This window comes from Calidris pugnax, unplaced genomic scaffold, assembly GCF_001431845.1.
Source record: "Calidris pugnax isolate Ruff unplaced genomic scaffold, ASM143184v1 scaffold44, whole genome shotgun sequence".
Classification (NCBI taxonomy): Eukaryota; Metazoa; Chordata; class Aves; order Charadriiformes; family Scolopacidae; genus Calidris; species Calidris pugnax.
The window spans coordinates 12,553,667-12,579,033 of NW_015094506.1; positions in this window are offsets into that span (position 1 = coordinate 12,553,667).

Sequence of the window (25,367 nt, forward strand, 5' to 3'; positions counted from 1 at the left end):
ATGGCATACAAAGTAAGCAGCAGGAAGATATAAATGTATTGTTGAGATAAAAATGAATGAAATCTTCTTTTAGGCTCACCCAGAAGGTCTCACTTCCTAGCCTGGTAACTACTGCCAACCCTTTCTACTTAAAAGAACTCAGTCTCTCTCCAGTCCAGGTATGAAATACACAAACTGGTAACTTCCCTGTGAGTTCTACAGCTAAAATGAAGAATGATCTTCCGGAAGGGAAGGTTGCCACCACACCTGTGTCAGCCAAACAGGGTGCTATTTTTTGTCTTAGTACTATGTACTTGTGCACAGAAGTGCACTTTACATAGAAGCACAGCAAACTTCTGGTCCTTCTATTTCTGCTGTAGGCCACTGATTTTTACTGAGAAAGAATGACTTCTTTGGAATTAAACTATGCAGAAAATGCATTGCTTACGTTCCTGAATAAAATAATTCATCCTAAAATCAATGCATTACATTAGGAGCCACACATCCACACTGTTTTTTTATTATTTACTTGTTTACATTATTTCTAAAATTGCACCTAACCAGGAGAAGTCTGGAGAAATAATTTGTCTATAGCAAAAAAACTGAAAATTAGTTTTCTGTAACAGGTATAAGAAACAGTATCCTTCAGAAATATCCCAATAATTATTTTTGAGGGCAAGAAAAGTCATACCTGTTCAGAAGTAAACTTACAGAAAGGTGCATATGTGTAATGCACATTAAAACATGGTATTCCTTTCATTCATTTTCACAAGAACATGTAGTCTTATCTGCAGTATGTGCCATCAGAGGCTACTTCATGCCCGTCTGTCAGAACTCTATTGGAGAACTTTTCCAGTATTGACAGATTTGACAGGTTTCTCCTATTTCAAATGAGTCTTTTGCATTACATTAAAACATATGCTACTCGATAGTTTGGGTAATAAACAAATAGCTTAGTCAGTACCTGTAACTACTTTCTGTTTTGATTTAAAAAGTAGAACCATACAAAATTAGTATTGCACACTCTTTGGTTTAAAGATATCAGGGGTATCGGACAATCTACATACAGGAATTGTATACCTCTTCCATTTACATTTTTCTTATTGACTTGGAAAACATAAAATCATCACTGAAAATTTTCAGCCATACAAAGAATGCTGCGATGGTATGTAATGGAAATGTTGGACTTGTGGGCACTGAGTAATTTGAATTTCTTATTAACTTGGCAGCAGTTAAACGGTAGGCCAAGAAGTCATGACTTTCCGGATACAGACCACTGGCTATGTTTTCACTTAATATACAACAATAACAGCAGTTTTCTCATTGCCTTTCTTCTGCATGTTTACATCACTGACTTTGTCCTTAACATTGATCATTGCCATTTCTGCCCAGATTCAGCTCTGCCCAGAGACTAAACTTCACCAGGGAATGAAGGTGAGTGAAGAGTTGCTGTTAATGTTCAGCTTGCACTTAAAGTAAGAGTTAACTCTACAAAACACACTTCAAGTTTTGGAAACTCCACCTTTCTGACTTTGGAAAAGAATTAGGATCATACCAGGAAATCAGTGAAGGCTCAGCTCATAGTGAAAAAGTGATCAGGACTTATATGATGAAGGATACGCACAGACTTTGGGATAAAGAAAAAAGAAAATACACACATGGTCACCTTCTTCCCTCCTTCCCTCCCTCATGATGACACTCCTACAATTACTCTTGTTCTTGTATCTGCACTCCAGAAAGATGACAAAAATTTTATAAAGAGCCATGAGAATGATAACGAATTAGGAAACTTCCGTATAATAGAAGGCTTAAGAAGCTCAGTCCATTTAACTTACTGAAAGGAGGAAGGTACAGGAAAACATCTATAAATATCTATAAGAGAAACATTAGAAGAGACAACTTGTCGATCTATACCACAAAACAGTAATAGCTTCTTATGGAAGGTAAGGCTAGACAAATCTGTTCTAGAAATAAGAAGCAATTTTAAAACATGAAGGCAGTTAAGCAGTGGAACAATTTTTAGACTTCAGAGTGGATTCTCATTTCTCACATTCTTAAATCACAATCAAGCCTATTATTAAAACATATTTCTCTATTTAAACTACAGTTATTTAAATCAACTACTGACGTGAAACATTTCCTATATCCTATATTGCAGGCCTGACCACAAAAATCCCTTATAATCTTAACATTGGTGTATCTTCTGCTGTTACTTCCAGAGTTACTGGCACAAGATAAGTGCAAGTGTATATGGTCCTAATTGCAAGGGATGTTTAACTCTCATCAACTGCCTCTTCATTAGGACTGCTGTGTGGAGATGAGTTGAACCCTGTTGAACTGTTTACACTGTGCCGTTAAGCGTTGTCTATTATTACATGAAATAGAACACTAACTGAAAATGCACGCACTTTGAAATATAGCATTCATTTTTCAGAAGTTTTTCTGTAGTTGAATGTTAGCGACCCCTATGTACAGAGAGAAAGAGGGAGAGCAGAGAACACACGGGAGCAATGCTAGCAGCAATCAATACTCATACACCTCCCCTGCAGCAATTTCAGCCCCTATTGTGGAAATCCAGACGTTGCTTGTTTGCCTTCTAGTGGCTTCAGTTTAGAATAGCTTTAGCCAAGAATAGGTCTTGCAAAAGAGCTAAGTGAAACTGAGAAGTTATTAGCTCACAGACACTATTATTGTAACAAGTTCTGAAATGTCAAGATGCCTCTGGTGGGAAACATCTGTGAAATGCCACATACTGCATTAAGAATGTATAAGGACTAGATCAGCGGTACATGTGCATGAAACAGATCTAGACAACTATGATTTCAAAAGAAAAAGTGTTTTCAAAGTAGATGTGGCTTCTCTGATACCAGTGACTTTTCATTCAAGCAACTAAACTAATATTTTTGGTAATCTTTGGCACAGTTGTATCTCTGAAACAGGGGTCTCTTCTCTTTGGAGCTGCTCCATTTAGTGTGGGATGGGTCTCCCCTGGCACAACTGGGCCTACTGAATATACCAAAAAACCACTGAGTGTACTTTACATGTCATAACATAATTTGAAATGACCTTCACAGACTCCTTTCATTCCCTCCTGGAATATTTGAGATGAAGGATACAGGCAAGGACCGCACCTAAGTTGCTGCAATACAGACAAACCTGCTCCTGCTGCTACCGAGGATGTAAACTCATGGGCCTCTGTTTCCTTTAATGAAGCTGCTCTGATTTACATTACTGCTCAGGGCTAGATTACAGCAATACAGGAAGCAGTAATATATGAACTTACCTACCTGAATCTTTTACGATGTGATATCTTAACATGCAGGAAACTGCTCCTCTTAGTGAATGAAAATTGCTGTATTAGAGTGAATGCATTTTTTTCTGAAATACATTCTTGCGTTTTAGTGCTTTTTTTACTCCTTTGCCATCTAAACTATATTTAGATTTACAGGATGGGTTTTTATGTTAATAGTACACTGTTCCTTGCTGAGACGCACACTCGGAGACAACCTTTGTCTGCTGGGGTATCAAGGCTGCTTTCAGATCTTGCTGATCTTCCTCCTCTCTATTCTGGAGCACCAGTGACTGTCTCTGTGCCAGCTAGACTAAATTAGTCTGCACTCCTCTGATCCTTTCTGCTGAACGCTGAAGGCTTACCAGAAATCTCTGTTGCTTATACGCTGTTCTGCTAAGTTTAAATGGGTCAGAAATTCTCACCATGCTTCACAAAAGCTATTTTTAAAGTTAATACAGCTCAGAGCTGGATTAATGAGTGCACATCCCTTTAACTGTGCATGAGCTCAGTATGGTCCAGCAGGAAATCGTGCCCTTGGCAAGCACACGTGAAGAGCATCTTTCTGTGTCAATGCTCATGGCCACCTGTTCAGATGGCCTAGTGCCCTCTTGCACCATGGTCAGACAGCTGACTTTGGGTGTTCATAAAAGCAAGGACAGGTTTAGGGCCATACAAGGAATAAAACTGCGAATGCCAGCTCTTCAGCAGTCCCGTATATGACAGCATTGGTAGCACATGCCCATTTCTTCTCATCATTTGTGTGTTACTAAAAGTGTATCATCAGAACTGTCAAGAATACAGAATTCCTGGCACATAACTCTGGCTGCCAAAAATACATACATTCTGCACTGGGAGAAGACAGGAGAAGAACATGGAAAGTTAATTTCTTCCTGTATCAATTTGTATTAATAATTAAGTAGTCTAATTTCACATATCAAAAGAGTTATCCTTTTCTTTTTTCAATACGGAAAATCTTTCCAGATATATATATGATGGATTTTTCTGATATGAGATACACACCCAAGGCTTTAGTGTTCATTTTCTAAACAGAACCCCCAAATAGCTGCACTAAGACAACAATTCAGAAGTGACCCGTAGTTGTCTCTTCTGTGAGATCATAGAATCATAGAACGGTTTGAGTTGGAAGGGACCTGAGAGATCATCTAGTTCCAACCCCCCTGCCATGGGCAGGGACACCTCCCACTAGACCAGGTTGCTCAAAGCCCCATCCAGCCTGGCCTTGAACACTTCCAGGGATGGGACATCCACAACTTATCTGAGCGGCCCATTTCAGTGCCTCATCACCCTCACAGTAGAGAATTTCTTCCTCGTATCTAATCAAAATCTCCCATCTTTCAGTTTAAAACTATCACCTCCACCATGTCATGGTCACTGTAGACAAGACTGCCCTTGAGCTTCACATTCCTCACCAGCCCTTCCTTGTTGGTGAGAACAAGGTCCGGCATGACACCTCTCATCGGTGGTGCCTCTATCACTTGGAGAAGAAAGTTATTGTCAATGTGTTCCAGGAACCTCCTAGATTGCTTATGTCCTGCAATAAGAAGCACATGTAGCAGCAGCAATATGCAATAGGAATACTTTCCCTAGTTGAAATAAGACAACATAAGGATGTTCAATTACTCAAAGTATTTACTTACTCAATTTATGAATGAGTCATTATTCCATTTTGCAACAATATCTGAATATCCAAATGTCATTTAGTGTACTGTTCATTTTGCTCCTGAAAAATAACCTTTAGCAAAATTACTATGAGAAACACAGAACAACTGTACCATCTAATTCCATTTTCACCTCAGATAACCTTGAAAAAGAAACATTTTTCAATAAATCCAGAAACCAAATGTGTTTGGATGGAATGGGTCAAAAGAGAAATTAAACTCCAGAGAAGGAAAATAAACTCTTTAAATATGCCTCCAAAAAGTAAGTACTGCCTTTTTATTCTCTGAAGAGTCCTTATGACCTACTAAGGGATAGATGTAACTGATAACAACCTATGCAGAGTAGTTTCTGGACATGAACCCAGCTATATTGCTGGCTTCTGGCTGGACATCAGACTAATGAAAATCATGTTTCTCAGAAATGCAACTGTATTAATGCGCTAAAACCAAGATTTTTTCAAGTAGGGAAAGGCAATTAAATGAAGAGAATTACAAGTTAAGATGGTATAAGCCATCTTAAAAACTGTTAAGAAACTGAAAATAACAGTTTGACTCATCTACATGAGTGATCGGATTGTAATTTCATATGATTTTACATGTCAAGTTCAAGTATCAGCATTAATATAGTATCATTTTTTCATTATTTCTTTGTGGAAATGTCCCATTCAAAAGCTGAACTACTTGTTCATAGTTAACTAGTAAGATTAACAAAATACAAGCTTCCCTTTGGTGTAATTACAAGTTACATTATTTTACTTACACAGACATTGTCAAATCAAACACTCTAACAAAAACACACCTGAATGGGGTATTTTTACTCATACACGAATGATTATGAAGAGAAATACCTCATCTGTTCGATAATCTGAGTTCTTCAGGATGTCTTCTGCAAATCCTATCCTTGGTTTGCATGTAAAATGTTACAGACCTCACTGTGAAAAAAGAGACTGGAATGGATCTCAGATGTCTTTTGTCCTGGATCTAAAGACAAAGCATTTCCTATTCTTAGTTTTTACAGTCCTATCTATCACTGGTTGATAGCATCTTTGGGACATACTGTGAGTCAGTGCATCTTTTAACTCCCTCTCATGGCTTGACAAGAAATGTCTGCTCAGCCTGTCCACTGGGTTTTGCAGATACAGCAGAAATTACCCCAAATCAGTGGTTTCTTCTCACCAAAGCTTGTCTAGAAAATTAATCTCTGTACCAGCTCTTGTGTAGTACACAAACTGGGTCCTTGGAACCTGAACAGGAAACATAAAGTTCCAGGAATCTATTTTTAACAGAGATTTAAAAGTAAGATTTACCACTAGCTTTCCCCAAATCACCATTAGTTTTCCTAAAAGGCACTGAGCAGTACTAGTGGCAGACTAAGGTAAAGCTTTAGAGTTGTTCCTAAGAGCTCTGGCCCTGAATAGCTCCCAGAAAAAGGTTCCAGAACTAGAAAGAAAATCTAGGAGAAACCTTCTATGCAGATTTGACACCAGTTTTCTAGTACTTTTAACAAAAAATTATTTTAAAAAAAATAAAATATTTTTTTCTTTAAAAGGAGTTTCCAAAGAGCAAAGAGGATGATCACTACACCAGCAGGCAACACTGATGCTTTTCCATACAAGTGTAGCATTAAATTGCTGTTCTCCTATATCAATGCACCTGAATTCTCTACACCAACCCCTTCTTTTTATTTTTTATTAGATAAGTCCCTATTAAAGGAGTAAAGGAGATTTTAAAATTTCTAAACATCTTATCAATAGAATTACAGGTCAAAGAACTAGAATCTTTTGCAAAACATCGAGGGAAAATTCACTCTTGGGATGTGTTTGTGCAGTTACAGAGAGTTTGCAATTCAAGTTTGGAAGAAAAAGACAGATCTCACAGGCCAGAAAGGATTGCAAAAACTGAGACAACCAAAGAGAATCTTGAAATCTGTTTCTTTTCTTTGGATTTTAGAAAAAGATTGAGAGCAAGTTGCTTTTGACACAACTCCATCTAGACACTGAGAATATATTTTTTTACTTGACTATGGACTGCCATCTGATGGTTGTAGCTAATAATGCTGAAGGACACGTTGAATCTAAAAAAATCAAGCTCAAAAGAAAACACATATAGGGCCTCATATAACACTGCTGATGTATTTCAGCTGACTGGTGATTTAAAGTTGACATTATATTTTTGGCATACTATTTCAGATATACAATAGCATAACTCTGAAAAGTTTTTCATTACAGTGAAGAATGTATAGAAAATTCCCGTGTTGGTTTACAGAACAGCTGTGACTTAAAGTTGAATTTTCCAGGATTCATGAAGCTAATGAATGTCTGGCTGTCTGAGAATTTTTCTGGAAAGGAGCAAAATTTCATCTTGCCTCCAGGGTTTAATGACCTATCATTGGTGTGTCAAAGAAGGCCTGTCACAATGGAGACAGCATGGGGCCCCAGCCAAGGGTAGCAGCCTTGTTAGCAGAAGTTAGGGCTCTTTGAGGAGTTGGTAAGCATCTTCTCCTTCCTAGACTGAAATATGGAGTAGTTCAGTGCTGAAAAAACTCATATGAGCTATTGATGACCTTGCTAGTTGTAGGTTTGGACCCTTGTCCATTGCTCTTTGTTTAACAAACCAGCTGAGAAACTAGCCACAAATATCTGATGTCAATGGAGCTGTTTATTCACAGTTCAAATGAGACTGAAGACGGAAGACCAGACTGTTCATCCAACTGCATCTCCCAGCAGCACCTATGCATTCTACGTGTTGGAAGATATTCTCAGTATCAATAAACTCAAAAATCTCCCCTTGCACTACATGTCAAGGAGTGTGTTAGCTGGGAATGTTTATTCTAACTGAAGCACTGGCACTGAAGAAACCCTTTATCATAAAGTAATCTCAGGATTTAAGTGGAACATAAATATTTCAGGGTTAAATACATTTTGGTTTGTATGCCAAAAACTATCCTCATTTAAAATAAAATATAGCAGCACAGATATTGTACTGAGTATCTGGCTGTACTGTTCAAAAAAAAGATCTACCATGCTGGGGAAAAAAACCCTCAATTTTTTGAAAAATATGAAATGTGAATGTTCATGTAATCAATATTCATGTTAAATATGTTGTTAAGAATGATTTTGTTGTGAAGTCTTTAATTATAATACTTTAACTTTTAATTGCTGAAATAAAATGCAGAGGGTGAATGACTGACATCAGCATATCATATGGTCTCACTTAAGCAAAGTTTTGGCAATACTTATTCCTGTTAAAATCCTTAGTTCCTCATATACTGACTGAAAAAGGACAAAATTCATGCAGCAACAGCAAGAGGTCAAGGCATAAACAATCATCACTTAAATCCTTAAAGTAGCCTTCTACACAATAGGTCAATAATTAACCTCTATGCATGTAAATTTGAGTAGAATTTGACATGTATTTGGATACATCATGTTTATCTCTGGAAAAAAAGTTCATTGTTTTGACCGCCAGAAGGCCTCCTTACATTGGGAAAGCTGCTGCTGCTGCAAAGCCATTATGCCTTTTCTCTGCTTAGTTTGCAAATCATTGTGTTAAAGAAAAAAAAAAATCAAATTTTTAAAATGTTTTTCTTTCTGACCACATCAAATTTTTATTTTAGATTTATAATGCTTTATGAAGGGTTGCGTTTGAGAAATATTTCTTGTAACACTTTTCTCATAGCCCTCCCTTCTCCACGGAGAGCTTTTTATTATTATTTTGTATGCTCAGTTCTGGGAGTTTTCTTCAGATATCCATCTCTTGCAACTATATTCTTCCCTAACAAGCACAGCTGAGTCACTTGTGCCATATTTAAGGTGAGAAAAGGTTTGAGTCCTCTCATATTGTGGCCTGGAGTTCATAGCATCTGTTTAATAACACATATGAATGCAAAACTGTTGATAATTGACCGGTGCAGTATATTGGAGATGGGACCAGTTCTTGGTCATATATTTTCTCTTTATAGAATTAATCTGGATTCTGAATTTATACTGAAATACATTTTCCTTTGATTATTTTTGTGTGGAATGGTGCTTTATAATTAAAACATTGGTAAGATTTAATATTTAGGTGGATAAGACACATTCACCTCAGAGTTATTGATTCAGATGATTTTATATACATGATATATCAAAAAAGATAGAATTGTGCCTACAAATTTCCTGTGATTTCAGAATTAACCTACAATAAGACTAGTTAAAAAGCAAGAAGGAAATCTGAGTATTTTCCCCTGACAACTTTGCTTGCCAGGATCTTTCAAACTCTATCATTCAATGCAAGCCAAAGGACTGGGTTCCAAATATTTTCTCATACTTTAATGCACTTGTATTTTACAATCATTATATTTTAAACACTACGAAGTGTGGCTGATTTGATTTTAGTTTGTATTCAAACAGCACTGTCAATATATCTCAGATATTTTTTTTCCTCTTGTTCTGTTGTTTACTTACTCATAAAAATATCTTTTTGCAGCATGTTAAAAAATTACTCAAAAATATTGATAAAAAAACACATTTCCATGTTTCTAGACACAAGCATTTTCAAATTTCAAAACTTTTAAAATGTGTTGCATATTATATGTGACTGTTTTCCCATTGCACATCGGAATTGGTACTGGACATAACCAAATTAAGTACTATCTAATTCTGTAGTTCTTAGATAGTCTGACTGTCTTCAAATATTTTCTACTCAGTCATTGTCCAACAAAAATGTCATGTTGGAAAACTGGGGCACTGTTGCAAATGACATAGACCAAAAGTTTTAAAAGTATAGACTGATTTGGATTACCTTCATTTTCAGGTTTCCTACAACATGGCTCAGGTTTGATACTTTAAAATAAAGGCATTTAACATCAGTGGACTCTGAAATTGTACTTGAAATTGTACTACTGTACTTCATTTAGTCTCATTTTAAAGTGAAAGTAATTGATTTAAAATTCACAGGTGAGAGTAGCAATACGTATTCTTACTATATTTCAAGGATTCTGTCATCTTATTTACTACAACTATGACTCTCTTCCTCTCTTGAAATTTTACTAAAAAAAAAGGACAGATAATCCAGAGTTTGTTATATTCCATGCTATGGTTTCATTACAATGCTCTGTTATGATGGGAGATACAAGATACATAAATAATAATTACAACATAGAATATTGTGAGAATTATTTGTTTGCAGCACATTGTCACACACTTTTTTCCCCTCATTCCTAGATTTTTATTGTAAAAATTGATTTTTTTACAAAAAAGAACAGTCACTTGAGAATGTAGGCTGTGAACTTCAAGTAACTTTTTAATGCCCATTGAAGTTAATCCAGATAATTATGTGAAAGTAATTTACATGAGTTTGATTTTGCCTCTTCAACCTAAAGCCAGTGATAAAAGAACTGCCCAATTCCTTCTCATGTATATGAAAGCAGCTAGCACCAATGATTCAAGCGAGTGAAACTGTAAATTAAAATGGTTTTCTCCCACACAGAAATCTACATAAACCAAATGTTCCATATTCATTCACCACCTATTTTACTGTGTAAGCACTCCTTAGATATCGCACATCTAAAGGACAACATTGACACTCAAACAGCAAAAGGCTGAAAAGTAAATATTTTTCTTTCAGAACTTTTTACTGAAGAATAAGCATGCTCTTTACTTATTTTTTCCTGAAACTATCGAGATGAAGCATGATGAGTGCATTCTAGCTACCAGGTTTTTGTTCAGCCAAATGTGCACCCAGTACTTCCACAGCTGGAGGCAACTTTTCAAATTATCCATACCAGTGTTGGATAATTACAGTGTGGGCACCAGAGCTTGAGCAGGTTTTTAAGCAGATATAGGCCTTGGGAGCTAGGGCACCTCCAAATCAGTGTCGATGGGAGGCAGGTACTTCCAGCTTTCCTGAATTTCAAAGTCTCTGGAAGCTGACTCTCTTACCTCGCACAGCTGACTGGTCTCATCTTGCCTCTGTGAGCATCATCCCCTTCCAGCTCCTGCTGGGTTTCAGTTGTCAAACTGAACCACTAATTTGAGAATGAAAACTATGGTCTGGCTCATCACTCTTGAAAGATTACCAAGCCCCCTCTGCAGTAATTACAGGCTCTATATTCCAAGGAAAGCACCACAGAGAGCAAAATTTCCCCTCCCATCAGCACCAGACATCTCTCTTCACCAGGGAAGTGTTTTGATGGCAAGGGATGTTCTAAGTGCAGACTATGCAACAGATACCTGTACTACCTGTACAGTATGGGAATAAATGATCTCACTAGGCTGTTCTCAACCTAGTTGTAGGTTGTATTTGCGAACCTAAGTATCTCCTGTAATTTCTCATCACCTCAGTTTCCCTAGGGTAGAATGGGTAGAATTCATTAACATCTGAAAAGCCATCTGAGATCTTGAGATGGAAGGCAATACATGAGTGCAGATCAAAGCGAACTGCGCACCAATACTGATAAAAAGGAGAACACCACAACTCAAGCTATAGCCTTAAGTACACCATTAGCGTAACCTCAGTGAAATTTATCTGCATGAGTGGAGGTTGCGAAGGATGCCCAAGGACATGGGTAAGCTCTTGAGGATCTGATGAGTGTCTTCAAAGTCTCCTCAGGTATCCTCTCACTTTAGTGGGAATTATCAGTGTTTATGACCTGGCAGGACTGGTTTGTAGACATACAATGTACTTGTAATTTTATTTAGCATCTGTTTAAACAAAGCATTAGCACAAAAAGATCCCTGATACAGAAGGAATGAACCAGAAGACCTTTTATCTGTAATAAACCAGTTGAAAGGAAGAGTGGATGATGAAACCACTTTTTTGAGGTAGTTGGTAATTTATGGAATGAGATATATACTAATATGAAAAGCATCACAAACATGCCTAGACTAACTACAGGTATAATAATATAATCTTCTCCTTCATGCTCTTATGCAAACAGATATATAAGGAAACATTCACCAAAAAATCACTAGATAATTCTGCTTTTCCATTACCTTTTTCAGGCATATGATTTCATCCCTCACAAGGGAGAAGAGAGGAAGAAGCAGTCAGGATGGTTAACAGAATAAAGTCCTTTTCTGACCTGAGCCTTAGCAAATGGTTATTTTTAGCTTTCCCACAGCAAATGACAAATCGTTTGTCCTGTGACATAAGCCATTGTTTAAAAGGAAACCTAAACTGACTGTGACTCTGTTCTTGTCAACTACTAGTATTGGCCTGAAACTCTCAAGTATTTAAAGCTTAGCATTATGTCATTCTTCTTTAAGGTTGTAACAAAATGCAATTATGTACCCTCACAGGTTATTTATTCACAGACTGAACTTGTGAGAAATAGCAATCATCAAAGCAACTGATTAATGTGGACACTAAGGCAAGATTTTGACTTAGCCTGGATGTTTCCAACCATAATTATTTTAATCTCAGCTTTGCCATCAAACATCTTTATTTCTGCATGCAGCAGAATTATCCTAATTATCTGGGGTTCCTTTCTTTCTTACTTACTTTTTTAAAATCTTTTTTTCAGTTGGAATAAACATTAAAAAGCTGCTCCAGACCCCTAAGCGCCTCCTTAGCCATAAATCAACAAACAGAAATGTTGCAGACTAGCCCTCAGAACTTGCAGATGTTCTTACACACAAGCCTACCCACAATGAGCTTGGCTCCCCACCTGCCCCCACTCTGCATTTCGCCTTCTGCAGCTGCCTAGGCAATATACACACCAGACAGCATGCCTTGACATTTGATGAAATAGAGGTCATTCAGATGGATCTTGTTTGAGAGCAGAAGGTCTATAAATGAGAATGCAGTCATATTGCTGCAACTCAGATACTCCAGAATTGTTCACTAATACTTGTCGCTGGACAGGGTGTTGTTTTTGCAAAGTAGATCAGGGATTTTCCTTTTGACGTCATGATGTTAAGCTTGGGACGTTTCCAGCAGTGCTAGGGGAAACAACAAATGCTCAGATCACTTGGAAACACCCTCTGAGCAGCTGGAGACTCTTCCTGAAGTGCAGTTTCTTTTGAAAGGTCCCTGAGGTTCAAGGTCTCTGTTCCATCCACTGCTACTTTTCAGTTCACTAGAAATATTTATCTCCTTTCTTTTTCTCTTGCTTATATCAGCTACAGGTCCACTGAGTCACCTGTGTCTCCACTGAAAATACATGCCCTCCCTTTCCACTTCTGTCTTGTTAATCTCTGCTTCTCACTCTCTTCTGTTTTCTTTTCTTCTGTATTCTGCCTGTGCTAATGTTCATATTTTCTGTTTGATTTAACATATTCATTTCCCGTCTCTGGCTAGAATTTGGACCCCCTTTCCTATTGCCACAGCATTTCTTCTCCCAATGACCACAGGAAGAAGATTGTGTTCATGCATCTGCTGGTGGGTAATGCCTCTGCCCCACCAGCTTTCCCACTGCTCTCTTGCCTGAATGCTGGGGTTTGGGAAGGGGGGCACAGCTGACATCTCTTTGGCAGGCATGTTTGGTGAACTAAAAGTCCCAGATATATACATGAGCACAGCCCTGGCACCAGGACTGATTCAGTAGACAAAATTTTATATACCAGACAACAGCTAATGGAATGAAATTTAAGTACCTATGTCCAAAACTGTATTGGGAAAACTTCTCAGCTGCTGCATAAACCTGAGGACCTCTAAATTGATTACTCTTTTGGGTTTTCTAGACTTGAAGTTCTGCAGATCAGTGCCACACTAGTATTTAAACCGAATTTTGAGTTCTGAGCAGTGTAGTACGCTTAACACAAGCTTAGCAGTCCAGATCTCACAAAATACAGAGGTATGTGCCCCTTTCTTTTGAAATGCTCAAGGTGTTCCCAGAATTTATGCATAAAAGAAGACTTACCACAATGTGGGAGGCCTGGGTTTAATTCTATCTTTTGAGGAATTCAAGCCAATGTTTCCTATTTCTCAAACATAAGTCCTAAAACCAGATGATAGATTGTGCTGGCCCGAATCAGTGGAAGGTGACAGTCTATACTACAGACTCAGTTGTGGGAGCTTCAGAAAAAGCCAAAGACATTGACCCTACCATCCTTACATCTGCACACTGAATAACTTTACGTCTACAAAATTTAGATAGCAGTGAGGTTTCCTGGAGATGTGGACTCCAAGTAGCTTTCCTCTTGTTGCTTGTTCGTCTCTGCAATACTATTTTGAACCTACATGGCTAAAGACCTGTAATTCCAAAAAAAAGTTGGTGCCACAAAAAGTGGCTGTTTGGCGATGTCTTCCATTATCATTCTCCTCAAGTCCAAAAGTTGAGAAAAGGTTATAGATATGCTGAAAAATTTCTCAAGACTGATGGTTTTCATATAAGGATCCCAGTGTAGCCATACGCTCACAATTGTATCTATACAGTGTATTTACACAACTTTTACTGTATTTACAGTATATGCATAAAACAAAAGATCCCTCTGTTTTGGGAGTATTTTATAATAAGCCCAACTCATCTGTTGCTTTATCCTCTGCTTTTGTCCTCATGGTTCCAACCTTTGCCTTATGACACTGTCCCCAGACTACCATTGGTAGGGACTAGGATATTTCAATCAGTTGGTTAAGGACAGAGATTCTGTGCCCAGGTAAATAAGTTTTATAACCACTGGTGGTGATTTTCATTTGCTTTAAAAAATGTTGAATTTTAGCCATACCACAGAACAGTTTAAAATAATCATGCAATAGAGAGAATAAACAGATAGTAACAGATATTCCAGACAGAGGCTGGGATATTTTTTTAGGTATATGGCTTTTGTGCTACATATTTTGTGCCCAGTATGGTGGTTAAACTTGTAAACCCACCAAGGTCAAGTCTGAAATTCAGAATAGAGATGAGCTTGTTTTTGTCAGGATCAATTTGTGGCAACAGCAGTTTTATCAGCGGGGTGTAGTAACTATGGCATATGACTGTCAAACTGCCAGTTGAGTCTCTGGGAAGCCCATCATCAGATAGGGCGATGATTATTATTACAGTCCCATCATCTTGGTATCGCTGAACTATTCTAGTAGAAACATGAGAAAATAATTGATAGACACAGAGAATGAAATGACTTGTCTTTGAGAGTGTGCCTATACAATAAACCCTCTACCTCCTTCCTCATCTATCCATGTAAAAATGACTGAAAAGACATGAACAAAAAAATGAAGGTACTGTAGAAAAAACCTCAACACTTTCTGCTTTATTAGAGACTGAAAACTGTGTAGTAAAATCCTGCATGTACTACACAGAACTCAACCTGACCAGCAGAAAAGGAATCTTCTTCTATAAAGCTGATAAAGTTATACCAGTTATAACATAGCTGCCAAAACACTGAACAGGACCTATAAAAGTTAAAAAAACAGTCCCTGAGAGGAAAGTAGAGGGAGACGAGCATCAACCAGAGAAATGGAGGAAGACTGGTGTCCAAAGACATAATTGCCAAACAATTAAAAGCACTAGGCAAATGAGAAAAGGAGATATAGAAAAGAAATAACAGAAGGGTTAGCCCAGCAGATAAGGCATAACTTCTGCGTTCACAGTGGCTTGCTATGACCACACACATATACTGCCCGCAGAAAGTTCATTCCAAGGTCCTGCCCGAGGTCACTTCCTTGTGATTGCACAAGAGGCAGAAATATTTCACTTTCTGGTATTCTCCCTTTGGCAAGCAGCTTTCTTCATAGCAGCTTTGAAAATATCACACAGCAAGGAATGTACATAGCAGATGCCTTAGAAGAGTACTGAGTACCATGCAGTTCATGCACCATTCTCTTTGTCTAGGCTTCTCTATTGGATATATTCTAGGGCAAAGAGGAAGAGGGGGAGTAGAAAATATTTTTTTTTTCCATCTGGCTAGCTAAGATTTACAAATTTCTGCAAATGCCACTGTTTCTTATGTGTGTACAAATCTGTAAATAACATATCAATAATTGCATGTAGAAGTCAGCAACTATCTCATCTTGCATGATGTCTACAGATGCAGATAGAAAAGAATGTCTGTGACTAGTATGAATTTTTACTCCTTCAATTGTCAATATTTTCTAGTTCAAATTAAAGGCAATTTGTAGCAAAGGCTTCTGAAATACTCTTGCTGGTTTTTTTTTTTTTTTTTTTTTTGCTTTAAACCATATTACTTGTCACTAACAGAGAAATTCCATTCAGTAAAAGCCTGTAGAAAGAAAAATTGTTCTCTTAGAGTCTTCTCTTGGCTCAAGAAGTCTATGTCATTGTCTAAAATTAGACCACAATTTCAGGTCAATACAAACAAAAAGGGTGAGGCTCAAAGTAGCCTCTATACTTCCTTCTCTCATTCATCCCAATCTATTTCTCTAATTATTTCTTATGGTTTCAGTGTGATCATTTTGTTTTGATTATCTGCCTTTAGATATAACTTGCCTCTATCTCCCTCAGACACAGACACTTCCTGTGCTGCAAAGATATACAGCTCTTTCTGGATAGTCAATTTGCTGCCATTACAGTAAACACATCAATCTTCCAGTATTAAATCCTGCAGCTAAATTGTAGGTCTTGTCAGAGATTTTGAAATTTTGTTACTGATGCATTGAGAGGGAGGATCAAGTTTTACCTGATGATTTCTCCCTCTGCTATTCTTCAGTTCAAAATTCCTGGTTGTGCTTTGGAGCATGCCAGGTAGGTTAAAGTTCATTAAAAACAGTGGAAAAGATATGCAGTTCCAGTCTTCCCATGCTACATTGCTAGTATGTGGGCACGGAAGTGCATATATACCAAATTTTCCCATCCTTTCTTCTATTGTAAAGATTAAGCATGAGCAATTGTCATCTTCTCCATCCATCTGTTAAATCTGTCTCATTCACCTCCCAAAAAGAGGCACTTCCATCGAAAATGGTCATACTAGTCATAAATAGCACAGAAGCACAGCTATCACAAAACAAAGATTTTCTTGTGTGTTCCACAAATGACTTTGGTTCATGATTTAAATTGTAAAAGTGAGTTGGAAATTTCATTTCTAGTCAAGCCTGTTTTTTCGGTTGTGGTATGAGTTTTTGTTTTTGGTTTGTAGCTTTTTTTTGTTGTTGGGGTTTTTGGGCTTTTTTTTTTTTTTTTTTTTTTTTTTTTTTGACTTTGTAATGCATTTGGAGGCATTGGGTTTGAAGGGATGTGCCTGTGAAAAAGTGCTTCAGGTCATATTAACCATTTGAGCCACTCCCTCTGCCCCAAATCAGGATGAAAGGTTAGGTACGGAGAGGATCAGAAACTGATAATCACAGAAAAGTACAGAGGATTGTGTGATCTCAACTAAAAGAGATTTTAAAATTAAATTTAGTTAGATAGGAGTGCTGAAAATATGGGCAGAAGCATGAAGAAAAGACCAACTTGACTCATGTAGGCAGAAATGCATGCACACAATCCCTCAGAATATGCACAGCTTTTAAGCATTGGGTGAGCTGAGAACCTTTTTATGCTCTTGCACTCAGTTACACCTTAGGACGGGAGGAGGGAAAAAGGCCATATTGGGTACAGAAGTACCTCATGTATTGAGCAGCTGGAAAATGACCACACTGTGATCCTGCAGGGTCAGCACAGAACACCGAGGGCAAGACTTGACAAGTGCAAGATCACTGCTCTTTGTCCCACGGTTCCCATGCTCTATATCATGTTAGCCTCCATAAACAAGGCGTACGGCAGGAAGCCAAGATCCTTTTTTTTTAACTCCTGACTGCTTTAAAAAGAGCTTTTCCATGTGAGAGAAGGAACAGAAACAGCAGTAAAGCTTCACCAAAGACAGACTGGCTCCTGAATCAAGGGAGCAAGAGAGATAAGGTGACCTTGCTTGAGAAGAGCAACGCATCTGTCTGAGAAAAGGAGTAATACTGCAGTCTATTCAGACTTTGCCAAAAGCCTGGATATTTATGGTTACAATGTGCCTCTCAAGCTCTTCATCTTAACCCACCCCCACATATGAAGACTGATCCCTATGTTTAGTGAAAAACAATATTGCATAATAGCATTAAGGCAATGTGCTGTCAAGTGTCCCAGTCAATTAAGTCCAATGTTTGCAGTTCCCCTGGCAACCTAATCCTAGGGTGTGTGGATATTTCAGATCTTTCCATACTGCTAAACAAAACCAGGGCAAGAAACAAGCTTGAGCACTGGCCTGGTGATCATCCACACTGTTTAATTGCTAGCATGCTTCCAGGCTGCTTTGGCTGATGCCAGTTTTTTGGGAAGCAGTGCCTAAGCCTGGCTGGAGGGATAGCCCGTGCAGGTATCAATTCCAATAGGCAGTATAGACATCATGGCACCAGGTTTTGTTCCCTCCAGCCTCAACAGTCTTCCAACATCACCCCAGCTTTGCATCTCTGAACATTCCTCATGCTATACTCAAGAGCAAGCAATGCATGAAAACATATATGAGAGCATCATACATTTCACGTATGAAAACATCATTCTGATGAGACCCCATCAAAATAGCCAGTTTTTTTCAGATGCTTTGTACTGAAAAAAAAAAAAAATCACAGAAAATAGTTTTACCCCTAGAAGTTTACCTTTCAAGGTTCATAGGAGGCCAAACACCATGTAGCGTAACAGTGGCTAGGCTGGGCTGCCTGCTCCCAGGATCAGAAAGTTGCTCCTGTCTTATTTAGCAACGGAGATGTAGGGTTTGCATCTCTGCAGAAAGCTCAGTGGTTCCACAGAGCATTATGGCAATAAAAAGGATAAACCACAGCTAAATTTTGACATAAAGGAAAACATGGGAAAGGAATCCTCTTCTTTTCCATTATGCCACAGCAGCGGCACCAAGATTTTATCTACAAAATACTAGGGAGCTCAAGGGAAGGAAACCTGCCAGTGCTGTCTGCCATTGCTCCACAGCCACCTGCAGGCAGTGTGTGTGGGTCAGCACACCGACAGCTCACTCACTTCTTCTGTTTGAGCAGATGGAGTAAGCAACGGATGAACACGTTCCTCGCGTAATCCTCCCAGTGCTATGGTTTCTATAGATCTGCCATTGCAGCTTAAGTGGAGCTGGCCTTAACTTAGACTGGGGCGTGACGTTCAGAAGAAGAAAAATAAACACTCACAACATGTATTTTGAAAACATAAAACTTGTGCTGCCCTACATACCCACATCTCCCAAGCCAGTGCATCCCCAGACTTCCCCCCTGTACTGCCCTGCATCTCATTTTCCTAAATCCCTCAGGCTTCCGTCATGGACCCACAGATTTTAATTACCTTTTTAAAACTTGCTTTATATAACTGGACTGGTACCAAAAACACTTCAAGAAATTTCCAGCAAGAGTTAATTTTCCCTAGAACTCTGACTTGGCTGAAACTCAGTGTATGTGAGTAGAAATCATAGCTCTCGGCACACAGGCTTCATTATCATAACACAGATCTAAACCCATGCAGCCCTCTTGTGTGTTCTCTACCATGCAGCGCTATGTCCTCGCACTGCTATTATTATTAATGTTCGTGTTATTCTGACTTTCAACTGCATCTCAGTACAAACGAGTTCAAAGGCCACAATTAGAACTGAGGACCAGTACACTAGGGCATATACAGAAACCCTCACACACACAGAAATCCTTTGGCTTCCGTCCCAAAAGCTTATTATTATAATTAAGATTTATGTTATGAAGGCAGTTGGAGGTGCCAAAAGAAATTGGGGCCCATTATACCATAAATACATCTACTACATAAATACATAGTAAAAAGCAATTCTTGCCTTGAAGAACCTGCCATCATGAGCTTCAAGCAACTGCTAAATCTGTGACTGCAAGTTTAGCAACAAAGTCTGGGACACACCCAACTTAAGGAGGTGATTAGTGTCATTGCTATCACCTGTGTTATTTATCCTTGCCTCCATATTGGGCTGAATCATGCCTAATTAAACAAATGCATTCTGTTTGACAGCTAATAAAATGATAGCAAGAAGAAAAGCTCAGGATACCTGTTTCTGTCAGATATTTTATAAAGGGTGGCCAAAGGCACAATACGATGGTTTAATGACTGACTCTTTTTCAGCCCTTTTCACTGAAGAATTTCCATCCTCTGTGATACATCAAAATGGTTTTAGTACCTTTTTCTTGCATAGTAACCATTTCCCTCTTGTCCCTCTACAATCACCCACTACCTGAGGAACTTGCACACTTATTGTTGTGCAGGGATCATGCTGAAGTGGCAGGAAGATGGGAATTTGGTTTGCTAAATACAAATCGTGGGATCTGTGGTCATGACGCTAAGGCTTCTGAGATACCATCAAGATCCGCCCATTGCTTGGACTCTCAGTTTAGTTTGTCTCTTTCTCCTCCCTCCTGAAGTCAATAGTTTCTTACAATTAGCAAGCCATCAGAGTTTAGAGATTTGGCCATTCAAAGAATATCTGAGTCTGTAACTGAAGGAAAAGCAGGAAGCTAAATTTATGTCTCCTGGTTGGGATAAAAATTAATGACCCCTTTGCCACCACGCACAGACGATAACAGAATTGTTCTTAAAGCTCATTTCCTCAGAGAAACTCTGAAGGTATTCAGCTGCAAAGGGAGTGAAAGGAAAGGTAAATGGACCGTACCAGAAGGCTGTAAATTTCCACTTTCTGGAGGATGACAGACTTTATCCATCTTTTTTAAAAGACTTTTTAGAGGACTTTTGCTTGATCTCACATGCTTAAGGTATGTGAGTGTCCAAGGCAGCAGTGCACATAGTGGTTTCCTTCAGTATGCTTACCTGATTTCATGGTTGCAGCAGCTATCTGGTAATAGAACTGGTCACAATGCATCATTCATTACTGTTACCATACCTAAAAAACACTATATAAAGCCCAGGTATACAGCAGGAATATAAATTAAAGGCACAGAAACAAGATGTCCTGCTCTCTAACTAACCTCCTTCAAGTATTATGTCAAGTTGAAGTTCAATGTTTAGGCTCTCTACAAAAATAGGGCCCTGCTCCTTGCAGCAATACCTGCTTTGTTGACTTCCTGTCTGATGTAGAACCAGCAGCTGTGAGTCACAAAGGACTCCCCTTCTAGTGTGATGAGGATCAGAGAAACCAGTGTACTGAGCAAAGAGCTGTCTGGATGAACTGGTGACAAAAACATGAGACTCCTGTACTCACCCTTACCAAGGCACGTGGAGAATGGCCATTTTTTTCTTTTAAAATCCATAGCCATGACTCATGAGATATACCCTGCCAAAGCCCTACCAGGGTTTTGCCTGTCCCCAACACTAGGCTGAAAATGAGTTTCCCTCTATATTCACATGCATGAACAGAGATTCGAACCCTGCCCTTCTGACCCATTAAGGAAGGTTCTGTCCTCAAGGTTATAGGGTATCTTTGACCAATACTTTTTTATTCAACTTAGTGTATTTTGTCATGCGGCTTAGTTAATTTTATATAGAATCCTTGATTATACTTTAAGTCATAGAAAGACGGATCCTTTCACATAGTAATACACATAAAGTGTGGGTTCCTGAGCTTGAGCGACAATAAGGTAAAATTGCAAACTGGAAGATCAGAGATTACAGGAAAGGCTTATCCAATGGATAACTAATGGCTGAGACTGGCTATATTGTTCATTTCTACCTAAACAATTCAGGAACTGAGATTTTAATTCAGATGGATATTCGACAAAAGTTCACAGAAATACAACAGGAAATACCTGATTGTAGAGAAGGAAACCTAAGTACCCTGCCTTTTCAACACAGTTGGCATTTCTCACCATGACAGTATGTTTTCTTATCCTATATCAGCTGACAGCAGAGTAGGAAATTCAGGTCTCAGCTTTAGATATATCTCCACCCTTTTGTTCTCCTTGCCTTAAATCCCTTTATGCAAAGCACTCAGCCATTTGGTGATAGTACGGCTAAAAGGCTTAGTCATGGTCTGAATTAAGGATTGTCATCTACAATTCCAGCTGACCTGCTGAGTGTGATTCATGGCAGAGGGTGATACCCACAGAGGCATGTCCGAGCATCATGGATTTTTAAAAACAGACCAAGAAAACAAAACACTGCACTAAGAACAGAATTCCTCCTCCAGTCAGGAGACTGAAAACAAACCATATCTGACAGTGTCACAGTATTTATTGCACTACTGAAGGTGCTGGGTTTGCTGATGGTGTGGGAAGTATTTGTAATGGAAGAAAATACAATTAAATAAGATATTTATTCTCTCTTCCAGAAACCTGAGATTCACCAGTATTTTTTAAAAAAAGTTGTAATCAAGAGTGTATTAATTACATAGATATGTTTAATATACTACAATTTTCTGTCTGATGCCAGCACCTCAATTATATTCAGTCTCTTATGTGCCTGCAGCCACAGGCATGTCAATACTACACACTGAAGGAAAAAACAAATTCATGTCTTATTAAATTTGCAACTGTAGCCGCACCCATTTTACACCTGAATTTCTCATCCTCCAGGCAGATTTCACTTATGCATTTTCAAGCAAAATGTACTGTGTAAGAGTTTGTTTCACTATTTAAGCTCTTAGGCATGCTGTTTCCTTCTCCTTTAAAAACTTGTGTTTGTGTGGTCAATGGAGGATCATCAGATCATGAACCATCCTGTCTTTCTCTCTTCCATTCAGAGTTAAAATCATAAGAATACAGTGCATGATATAAAGCTCAGGTTGCATAGTTTGTTTTTTCCTATAATGAAAATTCAGGAGTTACCATTCAACAGCTTCACGTATTATCTTATCATGTGCATTTAAAAGTGAAAGCAACCGGTTTGTCCTTTTAGTTACTTAACTTTTTGCCATACTCTGTAGTTAGACAAATTCACACAACTAACATTTCCTTCTGTTTCCATGCATACAGCTGAGACCTGAGTCCCTTGACATTAAAATTTACTTATATGATAAGGTGCTTAAATTCACAGAAGCAAAAAAAGAAAAAAGACGGAAAGTCTTGGATAAGACTTAAGCACAAGTGTGCTTGGATAAGCCAGTTAAGAGTCATAGATACTGTTAACAATTGCTTATTTGATTGATGGGATACTGGATTCTACCTCTTTTTTGGTTATTCAGTGTGAGAGAGGAGAGCTTTAGCAGAAGCTTCCTGCTTTCTAAGACATCCTGCCCACATGGCTGGAACACTGGTCTTACTGCTTGAACACGTACATCCCCTCAAGAAAAAGGTTGTGAATTCAAGTGTCCTGTAACCCACTTGAGTTTTCTAATTGTGTGGTTCCTGGATGGGGATGCAAGGAGCATCACTGTCCCTCCGACTGCTTGTACAAGGCCTGGCCAGAGAGGTCTCTTCAGAAAACATCCTCATAATTTGGCCATGTAGGTGGATAGATTGAAGAGCATGTAGTCTATGGGTCTCAGCAAGGCTCGGGTGTCTACTGTCCCAGTATTACCAACAAGAGCATTCTCGCAAAAACTTCAAGCACTTTATGCTTTGGGAGTCTTTAGATCCAGATGGAATTTTAGTAGAGGTTTCGGAAATGAAACTCTAAGCTTAAGAACCTGCACACATAGCAAAGTGACTTCCATGTGTGTACAATCCAGTAACTAATTGATGGGAGATGTGGAGGTGCTGGAAAGTAGGCTGGGTTTTCCACATTATGAGCAACACTGGTATCCGCAGCAAAGGAGAGGAGTTAGCAGGTGCAAAGTACTCAGTAATCTTGGGCAAAGAGATCGGATCACTCTGTGAAACACGGGATCCCATCTAGCACAGAAAGACTACTGTGTTGGTTGCTAGTTCTTTCTGTTGAACTAATCATTTGTGTAATTCTTTCAAAGGGATGTATGCTGAGGCAATAGAACTCTCTCAGATATTTTTCTGATATACTGACGTTCTGCAAACTCATCACTTTTCTATGATGATATAATATTTTAATGATCTATATCCCCGTGAGGACCAGTTTCTTATACAAAATGCAATGTATTTCTGTAAACCTGTGAAATCCTGAAGAAAGGGGGACACATCAAGGGACCAAAATGTAAGTTGGGATCTGCAGAATTTCTGCTGTAGACACTTTGCATGGCTTTAGCTTTCGAGTCAAATTTGCTACTGTCATGATGATTGGAGCTAAGACTAGTAATGTTCATGTCATTGGAGACTTTGTTCTTATGTTACCACCACAGTATAGTGAAAACAATACTCAGTTCTTACTGTGAGAGCCAGTATGAAGGTTGTGAGCGTTAAATCATGTTTGCAAAGTGCTGCCTAAATGCTAAATAATAATGGACATTACTGTAGTCTCACTAGCCTTTTTATTCTTTACGTCACTATCTTATTTTTGGTTACTCATCAATGTTCTCATGCTTCCTTTTCCTTTTCCTGAGACGTCATTATAAAGCAACTGTTTAAAGGCAACAGATTGCTCACAGGTCCTGAGCAAAGCAAGCAAGTATAAAATAGTTCAAGTCTCTGTTTTTCCCATTTATTTTTAAGACTATCTGCATTATATATGTACTGATCTCTTCTTTTTGTCTGTGTCTCATGTCCAAGCATTTTAAAGCATAAACCAGAAGGACATTGCCTGAGCTAGTAGGAGGGGATAGAGGAAATCCTATACTGGAGGAACAATTACAGGAAGCTGACACAGCCATTAAGATGTTTAGAAGAATCAACCGAGAAGAAAGTGGTTTTGGTATGGTGCCAAGTTAGAGAAGGAAATGGCTTGTACGCAGGGATGGATTTCAAAAAATAAACATCAAAAAAAGTGCAAAAATGGTAGTGTTAGGATTTAGCTGAAAACAATCTCACAACTTTGAGACAGTCTGATACCTATTCACCTGCTGTAATGGAGGTAAAGAGAGGTCACATCTTTCCAGAGAGGGATTCCCTCAAAACTGGGGATACTCCCAGCAAGAAAAGAGCTGTCAAAACCTTTTAACCATCTTCATATGGTCTGACTATGAAAATGAATGTGCCTGAACTGCATTGTATTCGGACTCTATCCAAGTGGCCCATTAGGAGCTTTTAGTGTTTGGCATAATTTCATGCTGCCTTGTTTTACCCGTAATCTGCACTGGTCTGAGAAATGGAGAGATACATGTGGCTTAATTCCTCACCTTCAAAAGCTTTCTAAAGCTACGGTTCTTTATCTTGGTCTCCTAAATTTTGCTGAGTTAAAAGACCTTGAATTTACATAGTCTCAGTAGAGATCTTAATTTTAAAAGATAGTATCTTCATGCTTATGAGGCATAATCCCATGGCCTTGCTCATGTTAATGCTGGTCAGAAAGTTCATGTTCCATCATCAAAGAAGAATTTATCATAATCTGCCACCTCGGGGCTTGCACATGCGACAAGCTAGCATTTGCTCCATCTCTACAGAATGATTGAGTGTACACAGTACAGGGCTGTGAGGCATGGAGGATGGACACAAGCACACAGATGGAAACCGGGAAGCCCAAGCCCCTGGTACCTTGGCAAGTAGACAGAAACTACCCTATCAGGACTGAAAAATCTTTTTCACAGGAAGAAGAAATATGTTACAAA